This window comes from Diadema antillarum, unplaced genomic scaffold, assembly GCF_040938485.1.
Source record: "Diadema antillarum isolate AM-2024a unplaced genomic scaffold, OU_Dant_1.0 seq00001319_RagTag, whole genome shotgun sequence".
NCBI classification, from domain to species: Eukaryota; Metazoa; Echinodermata; class Echinoidea; order Diadematoida; family Diadematidae; genus Diadema; species Diadema antillarum.
The window spans coordinates 230,127-244,045 of NW_027272091.1; the positions used below are offsets into that span (position 1 = coordinate 230,127).

At 37.8% G+C, this 13,919-nt stretch overlaps 1 protein-coding gene across 1 annotated transcript in view; it reads left to right on the plus strand.

The window, feature by feature from the left end:
- The window catches only part of LOC139708192 (uncharacterized), a 67,156-nt gene that overhangs the window by 15,371 nt on the left and 37,866 nt on the right, over positions 1–13,919 (plus strand). The gene's annotated exons all lie outside the window — the stretch shown is intronic.

The window sequence follows — 13,919 nt, forward strand, 5'->3', positions numbered from 1 at the left end:
TTGGTGGTGTTATATCAAAGGTTCATTTTTCCGAAAGTTTGTAATTCCAAAAGTGAAATAGGGTTCATTATTCTGATGGTCTGTTGATATGTAAATGGAATAATAAGGTTCACTTTTCCTAAAGTTTGTTTATCCAAAAATGAAATAAGGTTTGTTATTCCAAAGGTTTGTTAATCCAAAAATGAAGTAAAGTTTGTTAATCTGAAAATGGAAAGATGGTCATACTAACGAACCTTACTTTGTTTTCCGATTAATGACCCTTTGGAAAAAAGGAACCTTCAGTATAACGAACTGTGACCTGAAATTCAGCTCGTCGTGTGTGTGAAGATTGCAGTGGATTTGTATCATAATGAAAACAGAGATGGGGAAGATTAATGGACTTCAAGATCTAGAGATCGAGTTAATTTCCCTAAAGATGCGATTGCCATGTGGCTTTATGCCACAATGTTACCTTTGACGGTTTGTGTGGGATATCAATTTGAAAGAGACTGGAGATGGTTTTGAGAGCTGTGGAGAGTGAATTGAAATCGGTGATTTATGTGTTGATTGGCTGTGATGTCAGAGCAGCTTTCTCTCCTATTTTGACAAGAGTTTCGCTCCCAGCCTGTACCCTGCAAGATTCGAGAATCCTCTTAATTGAGTTTCTACATACAAGAAGTACAAGGTTCAGTATGTAATGGGTTTGAAGAGAATTCATTTCATTTCCATTTCCATTTCCAACCAAAAAGCAAAAACAAAAACCCAATGCAATAGTAGTCAAAGATTTACATTATTTTTGTACAGAGTTACATGTATACAAAATGATTCAACATTTTTATAAAGGAAAATAAAATGAACACAAATACAATTTCATCCTTGCATACTTGATATTAGAACATACTGAAACAAAGTTGTTTGAAATGGAGGCTGCAGCTGAAAAGAAAGACTTGTAATTTGCAGTCCCATCATATGGACGGAAATTTACCAAGAGCTAGTGGGAAAAAGCATGAAAAACTGTATGACATTCAGGTAACAATCTCATGGAAATTTGAGCAGAACCAGTCTGAGATCTCATTATATATAATCCTTCAAATTACACAATATAAGCCTGTAGTTCAAACACAGTAGAACATCTACTGGACAAGAATTCTGTGGGAAACTCAATTTAAGCATGAATGTTTGGTATTGTGTAGCTCTATAAAAGGCTCTTACATTAAAGTCCAAAACAACAAGACTTCAGTTATTCTTTCCTTCTTTGTGATATGAAGAAATACAAAACTTTGATTCCTTATGTTTGTGCAAATATATTGATAAAGATGTTTCCGCACATTGTGAAAAATATCAAATAGTATTTATTTATCATTTTAAACATGTTTAAAAAAAGGGCTACAGCACCAAGCTGTCCAAAGTACTACCAAGTTAACAAATCACAAATGCCGTAAAAAGCCCTAATTTGCTTGGAACTTGACATCCCTCAATTTTTTTTTCAATATTTTGTTAGTCTTTGATTTTGTCAGCTACATTTTCCCAAGTTTTGATGAAAGATATTTTGTTCTTCATTCTGTCATAATCTATTATTTTGTCAGTCACATTTTCCAAAGTTTTATTGAAAGATATTTTATTTTTCATTCTGTCCTAATCTATCAATTGCTGTTTTTTTTTTGTTTTCTTAGCTTCATTACAACTTTTTCTGCAGGATAAATACCTCTAGTGGTTAGTAATGTCTAAGATTGTATAGGCCTTCAAAGGACAGGGAAAAATTCTGAGCTGCTTTACAGTGTGTTTGTAAATCTGTCCACTTGTTGTGTATATGAATGAGGGACTAATCCTTCCGAGACATTCAAAGAAAGTGAATAGGAGTGAAATATTCATTCAGTACCACCCTAAAACCCAAGCCTTGTAGGTAGCAGATAAAATAAATACTCACTCCTTTGAAAGTATTATTTACACCTATGGCCTCCAGTAAACTATTGTACTGGTCCCTTTGGGGAAATGGAGACATTTGAAGTAAGTAATATATATTGTCTCTATGTATGCTTTTTTTTCATAACCTTCAAAGTTAAAATGAAGAAGAAATTTGGCCTAGCATATGGCAGGTATAGCTGGTACTGCATCTACAGGCCACGTGTATGCGCAAAACGTGACTCGCTGTATCGTACACATACATCAACATACCCTTTCTTCAAGTTGACCTGAATCTGTTTAAACCTGTACCCTTCAGCAGGGATCAGGGTTTATTATGATCATGAGGAAGATATTCAAAGTCTTACATGGATGTTGTGACAAGTTGTAATTCTTCAGCTCTTCACTGCTTTGAATTTCATTACTCCTGTTGATGTCCAGAAATTGTGGCAAACACAATGAAATGATAAAGCATGCATATATCATATGTGGAATGTTTCTCCTTTTGTACATCATTAGTTTTCTACTTGAAACAATTTTTATTGAAAAATTTTAAAGGTTTTGGTTGAGACCTAACTTTAGATTTCTAATATTTTTGGTGAGATAATGAGAAACTTGTTATGAAATATGAAAGAACATGTAATTCTGAGAGGAATTCAACATTTATTTGATGAAAATTGGTTTTGAAATGGCTGAGATATCCGAAAAAGAGCGATCCTAATAAAAGTTGGGGCCCAGCTTTTATTGTGACCAATTTGTTTTACTTTGTTTTTGGGTGCCTCAGCCATACCAAAACCAGTTAATCTTCATCAAATAAACTTTGAATTCCTCCTAGAATGGTATCCTCTGTATTATTTCATAAATTGTTTCCTGGTATCTCAAAAAAGTTAAAAGCCAAATTCTCATCTCCACCAATACTAAACTATCCCTTTGACAATGAAAATGCTAACAGTATTAGACATTTCATACCAAGCAACATTCATGTATCCAACTCTGAAAGGGTGCTCAAGGCACTCGCGATTAAATGTTTGTAATGATACAGAGACAAGAGATGTAATGTGAGTCGTATCTTGACATATACCCTTCTAGGATCATGTTGCACTTGAAGGTGAAACTTTATTGAAGACTTGGTGGGTTAAACAAGGCTGAAAGAAATCTCTCTAATTCCTGATACACTTTTGTTTTCAGTTAAACCCTGCAGGAAGACATTCAGATATTTGAGAAAGTTGTTTAGAGTGCTGTTAAAACTTTAATTGTACTACATATCTACTACAACAGACATATCAAGTCACAGAAAGTGAGATAAATGATGTCCAGGGAATGAGTAAACTCACATTTTCATTTCCCTCAAAGTAAAATGCCCTTCTGATGTATTTGTAGATTTTATTTCTGCCTCTGACGAAGATTCTGCTGGGATGGAAGCTCATGCAACCCCCTTTTGGCTCATTTTCACTCCATTGATTTGCCACTATTGCATAGAAGCAGTTTTCATGAGCTTGTTTGCCACATCTTATTTCAAATCATGATTTCTGACACTTTCAAATCTGAATGTTGTTCCTTGCATGCATATATATACAACAACTAACGGTATTCACACAAATAAGCAGACACAGCGCTTTGACGTCAATGCAAATATGGAGCTTAAGTGACCCGTTGTGGTTACACTCTGCCCAAAGCAGAAGAGTTGTACTCGAGTTCTTTTTTCCCGGGACTGTTTGGTGAGACTCCCAAAATAGTGAAGAGAGTGGGTGTGTGAGTATCATTCATTCAACCATTCAGAGTCACTTCAGGGTATGATGTCATATATCCCAGGGAATCGCGAGGTCATTCATGCCCAGGGAGTTTATTGAACACCGCTATACATTTTCTCGCAACATTCTGGACGGCTCGCCTCTCGTGAGCCGCTGCTCACGTGCACCATGCTATGACCTCATATTCAGGGTGACATCCCAGATAATCCTCATTAAAAAACATAGTCCATCCATGGGTGTTCCGCTTGTCCATGAGAGATCTGAGTCTTTCTTTGAATACTTTCCGAACATAATCTGATGCTTCATCGTAGCCTCCACATGACCTCATGGTATTGTGTATTTGATGCATGTATAAAATGCTTGCAATCGTATTCATATAGTGCTTGTGGTTGGAAACTCGATTTTATATCTGGATCAGTCAAGCACATCAAATCATTCCTTAGATTTCAGCTGTCACTCAAAATCGGGCAGTTAGTCACTCCCCCGCAGCGCGCTCAAATTTCATGTCAAAAAGAGACTTTCCGTCGTGACCGCCATTTGACTGATCGTAGGTGCCGATTAATTCAGTTTCAGCAAAATGCATGAAAATCTCACAAGCTAGCTGTCCAGTGCTGCATAGAATTGAGGCACCCTGGCTGGTGCTTAACTAATCTAAAATTGTCTGTGCCTATTGTGTAGAAATTTATATATGACATACCAATTTGTAGCATTTTCTCCCAGCCAGAGGAATATATTATGTAGTCCGTTAATTTGACAGATCAGCTAGCTCATCTGAGTTCAAAAAATATGTAATAGGGCCATTTATACATTGGTCCATCACTCCATTTTAGAACTTGGCTTTTAAAATGATGATATCATCGTGTCTTAGCTCAACTGAAGTACTTGAACTACAAAGTTGTCTATGAATATGTAGTGTATAGTTGCATATTACACTCATTTATGATGTTGACTTCAAAAGTCAAGTTATTGATAGCAGATAAATAACTCTATTTTGCTTTCATAATAATTTACTAGTGGGTCATCAGTTGTATGATGGAACATTGCAGTGTAAAAAGAAATACATATCCTCACTCTTACTTCTTACACAACTCTCAAGATAATATCTAAAGCATATACTTTGAAAGTGCTACGAGAGTTCACTCTATATGTTTTCCTGGGATGACTTTTCTATGGAGTGTGTGGGAGTTGTACACCCTGTGATAGGTTGACAGTTTTTACAGACTTAATAGAGTGCATGCTGGATTTTGTGTTTTGTTTTGTTTTTTTGCATCAGGCTCTTGCATATAATTGCAAGAACAAAGGAAGAAGAAGAAGAAAGACCCAGACTTGTGATTTGATCTGGTATCTCACAGCAATAAGACTGATGAGAGACTGCGAAAATGAATGTTAACTTCGCAATTCATGGCCGAAGTAATATGACCCACTTGTGACAGTATCGTCTTACGTGATGTATAAACTGTGTGCTTCTTTAGTGGGTCTCCGCCTGTCATTGATGTATATACCACGAGGTCCAATTATCGAAACTGAGAGGAACCGCCTCTCCCGGAAAATGATGCCCCCTGACAAATAGATCATACCGCTTTCTCACCCCCGTGCACATGGCACATTATTAGTCTTCTCAGCAGACCTACTTCATACAACAATACAGAGAGAAAAACCTCCCTCTTGCTTTACGCTATTGATGGTGCCCTTTCAATTTTCTGCTGGTGCTGCGGTGCTAATCGTCCTCCAGGAGTTTTTACTTGGAGACTGATGGGGCATCAATGACAGTTGTCGACTCTATCTTAAGGATTTCTTCAGCGGGTAAACACGTACGTGAAACTGGGATGATGGGGAGATGTTGCCCGAACAATGGCATCATCCAGTCATGCATACGAAACAGTCCGGACAAGATTAATGGGCCCAGACAGTGTCTGCATGCTGATTGGGAAGATGCATGAATGAGGTATTTTGCTCCATACTTTATGTGAACACATGGTGCACAGTAGGAGTTGATTAGACATGAATGCGGCACGTTTGTGAGTTAGAGCTTGCCATCTGGTGATGAAGGAAGGTTGTTTCTGAAACTTCTCCATCACATGAATAAGAAATGTTGAGTAGTCAATGTCTACGTTGTTTATAAGGCATATAGATAGGGAAATAGGTTGAAGACCACAATGGCCAACCATGTCCCTTCCCTAATGTACATGTACCCACAGTGGTACACATGTTCCATAAAGGAAGCTTCCACAGTGTTAAAGTTCAAAACTGTTCTCAAGACATTTCTGTTTAAAAAGTCTTATGAGTGAGTTTGGGTTTGCATCTACGGTACATACATTGTACAGTACATTTCTTGTTCCATTTTCATCCCTCTCCCTTAAAACGCATAGAGACACTCAGGTAGAGAAATGCAGTATATAAGCACTGTATTATTATTATCATTGTTATATTTGTGTGTGTGTTTGTGTATTGTTGTTTTTCTTTTCTTGTGTGTGAATGCATATTTGAGTAAATAGTTGATTCAGAGCAATCTTTTTAAAATGATTTTGTTCAATTTTGATCTATGGGTGCACAATCAGTGATCTTTTTTCTTGCGTGGGAGTTTGCACAATAGATTCTTGTAGTGAAACATACCGTAATGGATGAATGATCATGCTTTTTTTATTGACTTATAGAATGCATCAAGTTGACCTTCTCAGCTTATGCCCCAGGGCTTTTCCTTTTTATTTTGTCTGGTAAATATTTATTCATCTCTTATCAGCAGTTTGATGAGGTATTTTTAGTTCAAAGGACCAGAGAAAGGCTTGTACTGATGCATTCTACATAGGCCTAATGATACCTGTGTTGAAAAACAACCAACTTCACTTCTCTTTCATTTCAAGGCAAAAAGTCTGATACCATATTCCCTGCTTTTAAACAGATTTAGATTAAGGAAATGTTGTGTCATTTTACCCATACTTGTGTACAAAACTTTGATGACAATTTTGTCTGACAGCAACAAAAGAATCCGCGTATTGATTTTATAACTCCACTATTAAAGCACAATGACGGATATGGCAGACAGCTTTTATGATAAGCAATCAAGCAGAAAATTTGGTTTACTTCCCTCATAAATTTTGTGGCTCTAAGACTGTACAGTGGCTTAAGCTCTTCTGTATCACCACAGAAGCAAGTGTGTATAAATGGTATTTTGTGTGATTTCACAACAGCAGACAAAATTCCAAGGGGATGGGACTGGAGCTTGAGAGGGCAGATAAAGCACATGTCATGTGGTAATGTGGAGTGGCATATTATCTGCCTTGGAGCATCTCAGTTAATTTGGGTTTCTGTCCCTTTTCCCCAGAAATGTCTCTTCCCGTTTCCATCTTTTCTTTACTCCGCTTTGACCCATGGGTAGTACGCAAGGAGTAACTACTTCAGAATGCTCTCGAGACTCGTAATAGAGAAAAAAAAAAGCAGTACAAAAATAGCTGTTGGCGGAAATAAGATTACTAAGGAAGAGAGAGTGTGAGGAGATTTCAATGTATTTCACACGGGGAAAATTGAGTTTGTTCAAAGTAGTAGTCCTGTTTTACTGTTGTAGTTGGACAGTTTTGTAAGTTAAGGAAGAAACCAAAGCCCAAATATGACTGGATTGAGTGATAGCAGCAATATCACCAGATAAGAACACATTTGTGAAAGTTTGAGGAAAATTGCACAATTGATTAAAAAGTTATGAATGTCATAAAGTTTTGGTGCAGCCATCACTGGATAATAAAAGAAGACTACTACAGTTCATGACATCATTATGGACAACAGTATTTAAGAGAATATAAAGAGAATTAAACATATATATTATTTTCACTTTTCCAGCATAATCAAAGAGTGCTTGATTTACCTCTTTGAGAAAGGAGGGGGAATGATATTACCCTTGTCAATGGAATGTGTACTTTTCATGAAAAATGAAATTTTGTGGAATTCTCCTTTATATAATTTTCTTTGTATTGTTGTCCATAATGATGTCAGTAGTGGTTGCCTTATCCAGTGATGACGGCATGTTCACCATCATAGACATGTGGGTTGAGTGAATGCAGCAATATTCGTAGAACACAACAGTAAGAGTTTGAGCAAAATCGGACAATCCGTTAAAAAGTTATGAATTTTTGAAGTTTCTGCTCAGTCACGGCTGGATGAAAAGACTGCTATAGCTTGTGATGTCACATGAGTACAACGATGTAAAGAAAGAATAAAGAAAAGTCAACATATTTCCATTTTTCTCCCATAGCAAAAGAACACTCGACTTCTCTCTTTCAGAAGGCAGGGGGAATAATATTACCCTTAACATACATCAGTAGCAAGTCGAAGAACTGTGCACTTTATTCAGAAAGTAAAGTTTTGTGAAATTCTCTTTTTATTTTCCTTATATAGTTGTACGAATGTGACAGCATATACTGTAGTAGTCTTCTCTTCCAGCAGTGACTGCACAGATACTTAAAATATTCATAACTTTTGAATGGATTGTCCAATTTTCCTCAAACTTTCACTGATGTGTTCAACTAATATTGCTGCATTCTCTCAGTCCTTATGTGTATGAAGGTGGACTTGTCCTTTAAAAATTCATAACTTTTGAAAGGATTGCCTGATTTTCCTCAAACTTTCGTGTTATCCTACTATTTTTGCTACTTTCACTCAATCCACATGTAGGGTCTTCATTGTATGTTTGGACCTTGGTTTTCTTTAATCTTATCTTCAGTGGGGTCATGATACCAAGATAGCTGATTGTCAAATTTTAGATCCAACAAGCTTGTGCTTTCATTTTGTTAGACAAGAAGGAAAAGAAGGAATCTCATGCAAAATTTTTGGCAGTTTTCCTCATTGGGTATCTGTTATGTCCTTTCAAATGGTCACCCTTGTGATAAAAGTTTCTCACTGCATCAAAGTGTTTCAGTTATGAGGATGTCTACAGTATAATATGAACAATTAATAGAGCCTATGCTGTTAGAAGCTAACGGGTGGGGGGAGGGGGGTGACTATCCAGTTGTAGCGGTAATGCCTCCTGAAAGTACTTGCTACCATTAAATGAAACAAGTGCAAATGAGCAAGCTCAAGATAGGTAGTAAGAGAAGAAGAGAGAGAAGAAAAGACAGAGTAAAAGGCAGAAAGAAGGAAGATAATTACATAGGTGCCACTTCCTCATTTACTTCCCGACTCTAGGCTTCCCCTGATAAAAATTAACTTTCACAAACTTGTTCAAAAATATATTTATCGTTTCTCCCAGACAAAGTCAATCCTTATGTCTGCAGAAGTCTCCAGCCACTTGAACGATGTGAGAAAAATGCCGCCATCTAGGGCCCTAAATTCTTCGTCCGAAAGATGACGACGGTGCAGAAAGTGTAAATCGTGTTCAATGTGGGAGTGATACACTGTGTGAAGGCACAATTTTGCACATCGCAGGGATGGTAAGACTGCTTTGAAGAGCTTGGGAGCTGCCTTGACCTTTTCATGGGACCAAAACTTTGAAATATCATCGACACCTTACATGGCAGAACTGCACCTGATGGTAATAGGGTTAAAGCTATGTCATCCTAGTTGGAAAAAGCACCACAAATGCTTGTTCACACGTTTTGTGAGCCCAGCTAGAGTACTCGCTGCCAAATGGAAATGTGGATTATTCATTCAAACTGAAACAGTATAGAGAGCCTGCCATGCAGCCCGGGGGTTGTGCACCTGTGCCATGTTAAGCATGCTGTTTTGTCAATTGAAATACATCGCATGATGGACTTATTTGATTAACCCAATACCTGTTTTTATTTGTTTGTTTGTCTGTTTCATTTGTTTGTTTTGCGTGTATGTGTGTATTTGTTGTTGTATATTTTCCCAAGTATGAGAAAGATAGAAACAAACTGGAATTTTTAAACAACCAAACTTATTATATCTCCAGCTGACAGTGGTCATTACACTTTAAATAACCATCTCATGATATATTATCAGATAGAATGTGTGTATTACAAAGAAAGGAAATGAAAATTCTGTATTCAGTGTATTTTCTATATTCAGTCCAATAGATTACTGGAGCAGTATGTATTGTAAATCCATAACCAGGTATCAATGTTTGGCAACGTTAGGCTTTTATTGTGGCAGCTAGGTCAATTATGTCCGTACATATGTTAAGAGCTTTGTAGAAATCCTAATTATTTGCTGTCTCATTTTGTCCACCCCATAGCAAAAAGTTATTACACAGCATTAAATATGTGGGACTACAAAGCAGAGGAATTAATGACACAAAGAGTCATCTATTTGATCACCCTTTCCAGATAATAACTCAATAAACCTCTCCTCCTCTTTATACCTCTTTACTGCAAATATATGTAATAGAACTTGTGCCAAATAGCACCACAGATGTTCTGGATGAATATCAGTTTGCTGTACTATTAAAGTGACTTTGCTAGAAGGTCAGCACGACAGTTATGATAGCATGCCAAAATGTTCATCTACCCTTCCTATGGGAGCTGTATCCTAGTGCATATGAGATGCAAAATCCTCCAAGTTGTGAATCTTCTCATCAAGAACTGACCTGCTGTGCCGTAAACCCAGATACTTTTTATATTGGTCGGTTGATGCACGTCTAGAAAACCGGCTTAATTTGTGGCTGTGACTGTTGCATGAATTTACCATCCGTGGCGTGACCTCGACAATCTTTGTTATTCCCTTCACTTGTTTTTTTTTTTCTGGTTTTAGGTAATGTGATGTAAATTCAATATCTCCATTAGCAGAGACTCCAACCCCAAACACCTTCTGATCTGGAGAATTTCCCGCCTGAAACCCCTAGCAAACGGGAGACTCCAAGTTTATGTGTGCGAAGCGCGAAGTTCCTAGGGTTATAGATGCTCTCTGGTGCTATCTAAGGCTTATTTTTTTCAACATACGATAGAAATAAGTAAGAAATCCTTTCCAACGGGAGACATTGAGCCAGGGCGGGAGAAATTAAATCTCAAACGGGAGAACGGGAGATTTTGCCAAAATGGGTTTTCGGCGGGAGATCTCCCGTCGAAAACGGGAGAGTTGGAGTCTCTGCATTAGTGTGGACCTCCGTTTCAAGGTATTGTTTTGATGGTTCTGTGTACATATTCTCATGTACCAGGTATATGAGACCAGCAAAACTAAAACTGTATAAGGCCAAGTAAAAAAAGAAAGTAGTTTCTCGTCCGGGTTTTTTGAGCAAGGCGATGAGGGAGGTCCTTACTATTTGATATCTTACTATTTTTTCGAGGATTGTCAAAATGAAAGTAATATGTGTTTACATGTGTGATATAAAACACTTATCATTGAGTGATGCACAATTTAATACCAAAGCTGACATGCGTATATTGCTGTTTATGCATGACAGGTATACCAATTTATCTACACTGTGACTGTATTCATTCAGTCATATCAAGGGTATGGGGAAAAAAAACACGTTTTTATGCCTCCGCCACGTAGTGGTGCCGGAGGCATTATGTTTTCGGGTTGTCCGTCCGTCCGTCCGTACGTCCGTACGTCCGTACGTCCGTACGTACGTCCGTACGTCCGTACGTACGTCCGTACGTCCGTACGTACGTCCGTACGTACGTCCGTCCGCTTTCGTTTACGCGATAACTTGAGTAATATTTACTGGAATTTTACCAAACTTGGTCCAAGTATGAAGTATGATGGGGCAATGATTTGATTAGATTTTAGGTTAAATCGGCAAAAGGTCAAAGGTCAAAGGTCAAGGTCAAATCATGAAATTTATCCGTTTACGCGATAACTCAAGACTGTATGGAGCAAATTTCACCAATCTTTCTTGGAGGATGATGTATGATGGGACAATTACTTGATTAGTTTTTCAGTGAAATCGGACAGAGGTCAAAGGTCAAAGATCAAGGTCAAATCCTAAAATTTATCTGTTTACGTGATAACTCAAAACTGGATGAAGCAGCTTTCACCAAACTTGGTCCAAGGATGATGTATGATGGGACAATTAGTTGAGTAGATTTTAGTGACATTGACAAGAGGTCAAAGGTCAAAAGGTCAAGGTCAAATGCTAAAAATGTTGCTATTTCCCCCATATCTATGCAATGCCCGCAGTTATTTTCTTGAAACTTAGTGTAGACATGTACTACTGCATAAAGATTCTCCAGAGAGAGTTTCATGTCATAAGGTCAAAGGCCAAAAGGTCAAAGGTTAGGTGAAAATGTTGCAATATCACATTTCTCACAAATGGTTCAATGTATCTTCATGGAACTTGGTACATATGCATGTACTGACTGGCAGGGATTATCTAGGGAATTTAGGGGTCATGGGTCAATAGTCAGGGGTCAAAGGTCAAGGTCAACTCCTCAAAATGTTACTATTTCCCTCATATATGCAATAATTGCATGATTAGTTTTAAAATTTAATATATGGACATGTATTACTTAATGGAGATTCTCTTGGAAGTTTCCAGCCAGAAGGTCAAAGGTCAAAGGTTAAGGGTCACAGGTTAGGTTTAAATGAAAAAAAAAGATATATTTTGTACTGTAATTACACTCTTTCTTCATACCTTGAAAATTATACTCAATGCATAAACTTATAATAAGGTCGGTCAGAAGTCAAGTAAAAATTTTCAATTCCCCAAATATGTGTACCTGTACTCTTAAATAGACAATTATAGCAAACCCAGTTCGTGGAAAGTGAACATTCAAGATATTTCTGATAAACCTGTTATTTCGATATTTTGCCAGTTATGTGAAACTGTCATCACACATTGTGAAGACATTGTACTATACACCTATTGGGAGAATCATGCATTATGGCGGAGGCATCAGTCGCCGTAGCGACATTTCTAGTTTTTAACATAAAATATGCACATTTATGCATCACTTGTTGAACCTATGAATCTAACCATTATCTCTGGAAATGCATACTAGCATTATTTTTGCCTTTCAACACAACATTAACTTACTGAGTTAGATCTTTTCTCATATGAAAACTTATTCGCTCAAGGATTTAAAATGCCGCAGACAGTACTGCCAATTGTCAACCCTGTGAAACAACCACCTGATTTCCTTTTTACTGAAAGACAGAATACGAACCAGTTGAATACATATTCACTATAGCCGTTCGCTGTGCACACGTGCGCTTGAGATCGGTTCTCTCCATCACTCCACGATTTTTTTTCCAGCTCCAGAACGCATGCTATGCTGGCTGGCTGGTCTCCTCTACTACAGCCTACAGGGAAACCCCGTTATAACGAGTTCGGTTAAAACGAGGAACCGCTTGTAACGAGGTGATCGCGTCGGTCCCGTTTTCCTTTGCGTGTAATGGCAGAACGAATCGGTATAACGTGTTCGGTTATAACGAGATTCCGGTTATAACGAGTACAATTTCGGTAAATCATGATAAAGAAAAACATTAAGCAATTTGATCGGATATACCGAGGTTCCATTTCTTTACCAAATTGCCGCTTTCAAACACGCGACAAATGAAACATTGGAAACCGAAATCTCGCTATCCACGTCTTTTCCCGTTTTGCAGAGAACCGTTCCTTCCATGTTTTCTTCTTAATCACGCGATACAGAGCTACCAAGTCTCACGCATTCTGCGTGAGACTCAAGCATTTAGGGCCTGTCTCACGATCTCACGCAGGGCACCCATTTTTCTCACGCATCGGGTGAAGTCTGCAATTTGTGCCAAAAATAAGGAGTATAGCTCAAAGGATTCAAGTGATAGTTGCAATTGAAGGTATATTTCCCTTTTGTCTTTCAAAATTAGTAAAAACTAGTCACTTAAATGCACCAGATCGCATCATTAAGAGCTCATAATTAAAAAAAACTCCCTACCGTGGGAGGGGTGACACCCTCCTCGTTCGCATGCGCGCGCGCGCGAGCGCCGAAATGCCGAGTCATGAAAATCTCACTCATAAAAATTTTTTGAACTTGGCATCTCTGGCGATAAGACACAGGAACACCTTCCGATGTTCCTACTAATTATTAAACATCATTCGGTTTTCTTTTTCGCGAGAAACGCGTGCGTGATATGAGGTCAGACCACAGCGCAACGAGAAAAAAATAGATAACGCATTCAAAAACTTTTCATGTAGCGACAATAAAATTTGACCAAAAATGGGCAATTGGGATGAGTGTGCAACTCATCATTATATCCTTTCCAATTTTAGTTCCGACTTCCAGTTCTTTTACTGGTTTTGAGCAAATATGAGTTTGGATGATTAATGCCGAAATAATAAAATCATCGCCCCGATCCCGCCGGGTGACAGTAGCGTTAAAATAGTTGAGTAACGCATGTTAACATATACTTAATCGGTGTTCAGAA